The sequence below is a fragment of the Acinonyx jubatus genome, chromosome D2 (genome assembly GCF_027475565.1).
Source record: "Acinonyx jubatus isolate Ajub_Pintada_27869175 chromosome D2, VMU_Ajub_asm_v1.0, whole genome shotgun sequence".
Lineage (NCBI taxonomy): Eukaryota > Metazoa > Chordata > Mammalia > Carnivora > Felidae > Acinonyx > Acinonyx jubatus.
The window spans coordinates 1,683,730-1,692,538 of NC_069393.1; the positions used below are offsets into that span (position 1 = coordinate 1,683,730).

General features: G+C 46.7%; 1 long non-coding RNA gene across 1 annotated transcript; it reads right to left on the reverse strand.

Moving 5' to 3' along the window:
- Positions 1 to 494: 494 nt before the first annotated feature.
- LOC113595849 (uncharacterized) lies at positions 495 to 6,727 on the reverse strand. Its single transcript, XR_003416477.2, has 3 exons — positions 6,609 to 6,727; positions 1,301 to 1,456; positions 495 to 1,103 (listed from the first exon to the last, which is right to left on the reverse strand). It is a non-coding gene; the product is annotated as an uncharacterized LOC113595849 (long non-coding RNA).
- Between the last annotated feature and the right edge of the window lie 2,082 nt (positions 6,728 to 8,809).

Consider the following 8,809-nt stretch of genomic DNA (forward strand, 5'->3'; position numbering starts at 1 on the left):
CACCTTTTTGCGGCAAAAACATCTCAAGAATTCTTTCCTAGCCATTTGCTCTCGAACCCGATACTTCCAAACTTCATCAAGTATGTGTGTGTATTTACTTATATATACACACTCACACACATACAATGGAATGTTACTCAGCCATAAAAGAGAATGTAATCTTGCCATGTGCAGCAGCAGGGATGTGGCTAGAGAGCATAAGGCTGAGCTAAATAAGTCAGAGGAAGACAAATATCATATGATTTCACTCATGTGTGGAATTTAAGAAACAAATGACCAAAGGGGGAAAAGAGAGAGAGACAGAGAAACCAAGAAACAGACTCTTAACTACAGAGCACAAACTGATGATTATGGGGGTGGGAGTGGAGGGATGGGTAAAATAGGTGATGGGGATTAAAGAGTACACTTATCACATTGGGAATAATAATAATAATAATAATAATATAATAATTAGTAATAAACCAAATAGGGTGGAGTCTGGGAAGGTGTCGGAGTAAAAAGCACCAGACATCTGTCTTCCCATCAAGACAATTGCACTGGCAGAATTTGCCAGATTATACCTCTTTTGGAACTCTGCAGACTATTGAAAGAGCGCAACTTCCCGCGAAGCCGTGAATGGTAAATTGCAGTTAATTTCACCGGAGCGTTACCCATCCCCCACCTCCACCCTGCGGAAGGCAGTCATGTGTGTGTTTCTGGAGCCACCTGTTCAGAGCCTGTGGGAGCCAAGGGGGACAAAAAGGACCCAGTACTCCAAATACCAGGTTGCTGGTTGCTGCTTCTGATCACAGACGTGCAGACAAAGAAGCAGGCAGTCATTGCTTTGTACCTGTCCTCACTGCGGCAAGTGATCCACCCGGGACCCTATCTGGCTCAAGTGACTTCTTGGAGATTTAAAAAGCTGGTGCCATTACTACCCTTCCCTTCATTTTTCCCTATTTCTCCTTTTGGGAGCCAGATGTTAAAGACTGGAACGTTCAGAAGCAACTACATACACGGGGAAAATCAGAAAGTGATTGTACTTGCCCAGGGAAAGGCTTGGAAAAGATCTCTGAGAAGACCCGAAGTTTACATTTCAGGCTGGTCCTCAGCACAGAGACAGCCTACAACAAGAAAAGAAAAATCAAAAGCAGGAAGTAAAATCGATAAGAACAGCCAGAAGGCCCCGGGGGAGGGAGAGAATCTGATTTCCAGAGTTAACCACGTTATTAGGTTCCACTGGGTGTAGTCACTGGGTATACCGTGGCCATACAGAGTGGCATTTACCCCCCCCCCCCCCCAAAATTAAAAATAGAAATACCATGCGATCTGGCAATTACGCTTCTGGGTAGACGTTCGTAGCGGCATGAATCACAAGAGCCAAAGGTGGCAGTGTTACCGGTAGGAGAGGCTGTGTTGTGCTGATGGCGGCCTCCGTCCTTGGATTCCCCTCGAGAGAGTTCCATGAGGATCTGTGCTGGAGCAAAGATGACCAGGAGGAAGGTAGAGAGCACAAAGCAGTTTATTAAGGATGGTACACTCCCAAGGTGGGAGAGTGGGCAGGTTCAGAAGTGGCCACTGCACCGGGTTTAAGGATGTCTTACTTTTCTTTTTTTTTTTAAATGTTTTTAAAATTAATTAATTTATTTTTGAGACAGAGAGAGACAGAGCATGAGCCGGGGAGGGGCAGAGAGAGAGGGAGACACAGAATCCGAAGCAGGCTCCAGGCTCCGAGCTGGCAGCACAGAGCCCGACGTGGGGCTCGAACCCACGAACCGCGAGATCATGACCTGAGCCGAAGTCGGACGCTTAACCGACTGAGCCACCCAGGCACCCCACGGATGTCTTTTCTTTTCATGTTCACATAGGTTATGGGTCATAGCTAGGGCGGTCTCCCACTGAAGTTGTTTCTGGTCATCAAAGGGACACCTCCTACTGGTTGGGGGGTGGGGAGCTTGGCCCCACAAGGTTCTTGCTGGAACCCTCGTGGCCATCTTACCCAGTGCTGCAGAGGTGGGGAAGGGGAGGTTGAAACCACAATGAAAATACATTCTAATGAAGCTATAGGTTACCCTGGGGTAGCGGTTTAAGAGGAGGGCGCATCTGTGTTCCGCATCTGTGGCTCTTGGTCTGTTAGCCCCAGGGTGTGGGAAGCCATAAGGCCAAGATGCTTAAAAGCCACAAAGTCAGAATGCTGTGCCCTCAGGCTCATCATGTGTCACATTTATCACTGCCATTCTTTCATGTCGAACTGCCCACTCTACCAGAAGCAATCCAAGTGTCCACTGATGGGTGAATGGACAAGCGAAATGTGGTCTATACGTCTAATGGAATCTTGTTCAACCTTGAGAAGAAAGGAAATTCGGACACAGGCTAACAACATGGATGAATCTCGGGGCGCCTGGGTGCCTTCGTCGGTTAAGCGTCCGACTCTTGGTTTTGGCTCAGGTCACGATCTTACGGGTTTGTGATTTCAAGCCCCATATCGGGCTCCGCACTGACAGTGCGGAGCCTGCTTGGGATTCTCTCTCTCCCTCTCTCTCTCTCTCCGCCCCTCCCCTGCTTGTGCGCGCTCTCTGTCTCTCCCTCTTCTCTCTCAAAATAAATAAATAAACTTAAAAAAAAAAAAAACACGGATGAACCTTGAGGACATTATGCTGAGGGAAATAAGCCAGTCACGAAAAACCAAATATTGTGTGATTCCACTTATCCTTAGAGTAGTCAAAATCATAAAGATAGAACAGAAAGTGGTGCTTTCCAGGGTCTTGGGGGAGAGGAAGGAATGGGGAGTTAGTGTTTCAGGAGCATGGAGTTTCAGTCTTACCAGATGCAAAGAGTTCTGGACACGGGGCGATGGCCCCACAACCTTACGAACGTATGAAATACCGTGGAAGGGGTACACTTAGAAATGGTTAAGATAGAAATTCTTCATTACATGCATCTCACCATAATAAAAAAGAAAAAAAACCTGAGAAAATTAACGAGCCAATCCGTTCCTTTTTTGCCTAAGTCTGTGTGGGTCAGTCTTTCTGTGACTTTGCAGGGGAGTCCCTCTGCACACCTTTTACATCCCGTTTCACACCGATCGTGACGGATGCTGTTGAACATGAAAGAGCTGTGCCCACAGCTCCTTTAAAACCTCCCATGAAGCGGACATCCGTCAATGAATCAATACACTTGGGTATGGTTATTAAACCAGTGACTTCTCCACTTAATTATAAACAGCATATAATCCATATTTCTTTGCGCAGCCCATAAGCATGTCATGAGAAATCGTCAAATTCCTGGTGCCCTTTCCAGACCTACCTGTCGAGCAAGGCCATCGAGGGGAAAGAAAAATCTTCTAAGTAACTGGTTCTCGCTGACCCCGTGCAGCCATCACCATTGACAGCACTGCGGGGGGGATGCTGATTTTCTCATCCGTGTGGTCTTCCTCGATGGGAAGGAGTTTGTAAAGACTCTTGGTGGAGTGTCTCAACTTTCTCTCCTCTTCTGACAAGCCTGGGTTCTTGAGAGGCGGGGCACGTCCGGTCGGAGCTTCCCCACCGCGCTTGACGGGAACCAGCGCTGTGTGACGCGTACATGTGTGTTTCCCAGGCTCTGGACCTTCCCAGTCAATGCCTCATGCTTGTTTTTTTTTTAAGTGATTGGTCGCAGGGCTGACCCAGAGTGGCTTAGACTCTTGATATTAAGAGAGTGGCACCATCGGGGAACGCGTTAGAAATTCAGAATCTCCAACTCCATCCCAGACTTTCCGAAGACACATCCGCATGTCAGCAGGACCTCGGGTGATCTGCACGTTAAAGTTTCAGATGCATGGACTTAACCTTTCCAAAACGGAAGGGCCCCTTTGCCTGGTTCTTACCAACAGCGGGGGGAGTCGTGTTCCGTGTTGTTGTCACCAGTTCACGTTTCCTGTGATCTCTCGGCATATGTCCTCTTGAATGGCAGCTCTTATCGAAGAATTGATCTTACAACGCCCACGTTATTAAATAAAACGAAACAAGCTTTAAAGGTCCTTTGGGTTTGCCTCAGCTATTTTACTCTTCTGAACAAACCCTCTGGCGCTGAGACCTGCTTCCTGCTGTTACTCCCACGTGTCTGGACTGTTCCTTTCCCTTTGTGCATGGCACCGCCATGTTTCCATTGTTTGTATGCTGTCTTCAGAACTGTTGGCTCAGTGCGATGCTCGCTGCACGTGGGGGTTTATTCGCTAGATACCACCCCCTTTTCTTCCAAGATCAATTGCAAATGCATTGTTAGAATTCTATCGGGGGACCTTTCAAACCTGTAAGATTGCCTCCTCTTTACCGTCTCCTGACCCAAGAACGTTCTCATCTGTCCTCCCAAATCAATATTGCCTCTGAAATAAGTTTGCGTAAGATGCGCACATCGTTAAAATGTCAAATAATGCTGAATCATTTGTAACAGAAAAGGATTAGGGGTAGTCTCTGCCTAAAATGAGCACCCACTGTTATTTGTTTTATGCTTAAGTTAAGATGCTTAACTTTATGTTTCTGTTTTTTTATGCTTAGACCAAAATTTCTTTTATCAACTATAAGTATAATCTGTTTTTTATATTAGACTGAAGACTTAGCTTCTTATATCGCTTTATCGACACCTGTGCTTCCTTCCCCCTCCCTTTCGACCACAGGTATAACACAGTGTGGATCGAATCATTGTAATTATTATTTCATAAATATTGGGTTTTTTAAAAAAATTTTTTTAATGTTTATTTATTTTTGAGAGACAGAGCGACAGAGCATGAGCAGGAGTGAGGCAGAGAGAGAGGAAGACACAGAATCTGAAGCAGGCTCCAGGCTCCGAGCTGTCGGCACAGAGCCCAACACGGGGCTCGAACTCACAGACCGCGAGATCGTGACCTGAGCCGAACGAAGTTGGATGCTTAACCGACTGAGCCACCCAGGGGCCCCCTACTTCATAAATATTGTTAACTCCACATCCAGGTAGCATATTATGACTGTATTTCCTCTCCTCTATAATGTTTTTAGGTTTATTTATTTATTTTGAGACAGAGAGGAAGTGGGGGAGGGGCAGAGAGGGAGAGAGAGAGAGGGGAGAGAGAGAGAGAATCCCAAGCAGGCTCCACAGTGTCATCACAGAGCCCAACACAGGGCTCAGTCTCATGAACCATGAGATCACGACCCAAGTGGAGATCGAGTTGGACACTGGACCAGCTGAGCCCCCCGGGGGCCCCTCCTCTCCTGTATAATTAATTGTTAATTCTGGGTTAAACAGTTGCATGATTTTCATTTTCGCTTAGGCTTTGAGGTACCTGTAGCTCAGGTTCTCACTTTTCCCACAGCCTCACAGAAAAATTTTCCACCTCATCAAATAAATTTTAATATTCTTATGATTCTATGTATGGGTAGACAATTTTTCCCATGCCCTCCACAGCCTTTCAATTACATTATCTGTGTGATGAGAAAATCTATCCGTTCTAGCCACATACCTTCCACAGGCCTCTGGCTTCCTGTTCCAGTCTGAACTAATTGATTGGTCGGCCACCTGCCTGCTAATATTTTGGGGCTTCCCTTCATTATCACCCGGCACATCAGTTTGGGTCCAATCACCAAGACAGAAACCACCTAGTAATTTAAAATCAGGACATTTAAGGGCGTCTGGGTGGCTCAGTCGGTTAAGCGTCTGACTTCGGCTCAGGTCATGATCTCGCGGTCTGTGAATTTGAGCCCCGCGTCGGGCTCTGTGCTGACAGCTCGGTGCCTGGAGCCTGCTTTGGATTCTGTGTCTCCTTCTCTCTCTGCCCCTCCCCTACTTGTGCTCTGCCTCTCTCTGTCTCTCAAAAATAAATAAAATGTAAAATCAGGGCGTTTAGTATAAAGGATTATTAAACTATTTCAGGAAAGTAACTACAATGATGTGAAGAAAATGGAAGAGGGTCCCCCAGGGGCTGAGGGAGAGTCCCCTTGGAGAGGCAAACATGGAAGGGGGCCTCCTCATTGGAGAAGGTGTGGTTGCAGTCCCCAGATGGCAGAGAAGTCAGCTGGGCTCCTGGGCCAGAGCCAGCCCACAGTCCCCAGGTAAGCAGAAAACAGGTCTCTGGGCACAAGTGAGCCAAGGCTGGAGGTGAGCACACAGAGGGAATTGAGGCCCCACAGCAGTCTCCAGGCCTGTCGTGCAGTGTCTGTGTCAGGAAGGACACAAAGATGATCCCTGGGACCCAACCAGAATAGCAAAGTCTCCAAGGGGCTCATGCTCGGGGCATGTGGCTGGGGCAGAGCACCACTGATGTTCCCACACGAACACCTTGGTGGGCAGTGTGGGAGGAACACGCAAAAGCAACAGCCAGCAACTGGAACTAAGGAGAAAGGCTTTCTTCCAGTGCCCTCTACTGACAAAGCTTAACATCACAGTCACCGTAAAAAGAGGAAAGCTTCAAGAGCTGTGTCCATTACTGCCGAGCAGGTACTGAAGGGTGAACGTGGAGCTGAGAGGCTAGAAGTGGGCACCCGGCCGCCTCAGCCTTGGGACTACTTGGCTTCCTCATGCACTCTTTTGCACACGTGTGACTTTCATACAAAACCGAAACAACTCAGTGTTTCTCGGTAGGAAGATACGGTATTCCTCCTTGTAAGAGAAGGTCTCACCTTTCCCTCAAGAGAAGACACAGACTCCCAAGAGTTCTTGTATCCATCGCTGGCTAAATCTTCAAATTTAGTCATCGTCCCATGGAACATTCTGTTACCTAAAGACTAAATGATAAAGCTGACTTCCAACAACTTGTATAAAAAATTAAAATGGGAAGGATACAAGAGAAGAAGAGGGCTGGTAGATGCCAAAAAACATAGGCACACAACAAGCGCAGAAAAAATACGCAAAGCTTCCACAGAATTCATTTCTATAAGTGGTCACATGGTTGTGCTATCTTTGGCTATCTTCTTCCACTGCCCACTTAATATCTTTCTTGCCCTCCCTGCTAACACCTCAGCTTCTCAGGATCCTTTCCCTGGTATAGTGACCCAGATCTTCATTCTCAAAGGGCCCCGGTTGTCTTGCCTTTTTGTTGTTGTTGTTGTTGTTGCTATGTACTTTTCCATTAATCTTTACTGTTGGCCATGTAGTACTAAGAGAAGATTCAGTGAAGCCTCCTGGCTCCCAGACAGAGTCCTGCGTGCCTCTGTTGTACAGCAGCAGCCCAATTTACCCAGCTAATTGGGATCGATCACTTCAGCCGATCAGCATACTGTCATCAGTGTGGTGGGCCTGTGTGATGTTTTGTGGAATGGCAAGATGATGAGGCTCCCTGCAGACTACATTATGGCAGAAAGCAGGGCAACCGATGTGGCCCTGAGACAACACTGTGACGTCACACCATTGGCCCAATAATGGCAGACCACGTGCCCGGAATTATGCTGATTTGCTCCAGTAATGATGTTACCCTGGGCTCGGCAGCTCCATGTGGAGTCTTACCACTTGATTTAGTTTAGGATGATCCCCAGTCCTTCTCGAGGGCCCATGTGGCTTCTACACAGGCCAGATTGGTGAGTTAAGTGGGGGTGTGATAGCAATCACTCCCCTTTCAAGCCTTCGACGGTGGTAGTAATCTCTGGAATCCACCAGGAGTACAGTATTGCTTCTGGCTTACTATTGTGGTAAGGAGGGGAAATTCCAGGGATTTCTGCTTAGCACTTCCTACTACAATGTCCCTTGTTGCCAAGTATTCAGGAACTGGAGAAGTAGGCACAGAATGGGCTCACTGTTAGGCTCCAATCATCACCTGACCACCATAAACCTCTGTTTTGGCTGGAGGGCTACCGTGTCCTTTTGAGCGAGTTGACCTTGACCCATACTTTTCTTCTGGAGTCCTTTGTTAGTTCTAAACTCACAGCTAGGAGGCTGGGAGGCTAAAAGAAAAAGCAGTGAAAAGGCTGAGAAACTGAGCAAAGTTTCCAGTGCTTCCATGGGGCCGGAGAGACAAATATTATGACCCACCAAAAAGGAGAGTCCCTGGTAAACCACCAGGGGATGCATTTGGGACCCCAGAGGGCTATACCACGGAAGGAAGGGAAACCTGGAAATATACCTGCTTTCCCAAGAGTGAAGGTCTCGCTTCCAATCAGCTCCACCCTTGATTGGATTGGGATAATCTGCCCTGATCTGTCTGCAGCATAAACACTAATCCTTCCTGGAAAAAGATTAAATCATTCAAAGCCTCAAATTATCCCTCAGAATTTTTATGCTCAGAGTCCAGTACTCAGTTAAAAATAAACACACACACAATAATGCAAAGATGAAGGGAAAGAATGCTTTTTATCTTTTTTCTTTTCATGTTTGTTTATTTTTGAAAGAGAGGGAGAGAGCAGGGGAGGGACAGAGAGAGAGGATCCGAAGGGGGCTCTGTGCTAACAGCAGACAGCCCGATGCGGGGTTCAAACTCAAGAACCGCAACATCATGACCTGAGCCGAAGTCAGACGCTCAACCGACTGAGCCACCCAGGCGCCCCAACACTATATGTTAATTATACTCGCATTCAAAAAAAGAAATGAGAACAGAGTGATTAACTAAATGAGTTCTATTTTCATATAAAAAGTATTTGAGATGACGGCAAAAGGAAATAAAAGATCAAACAACCCAATATCAAACCAATATCAAAATGGGCAGAGTGGACTCAACCAAGAACTTCACAGTAGAGGACATTCGAAGAGTCGATAAGCCTATGAAAATCTGCTCTAGTCATAAGGAAAATGCTAAAACTACAGTAAGGTTCTGATACTAATCCACTGAAATGACCCAAATGAAGAAGACTGACCCTATCAGGCAAAAATGCAGTGTAACTGAAATACTCTG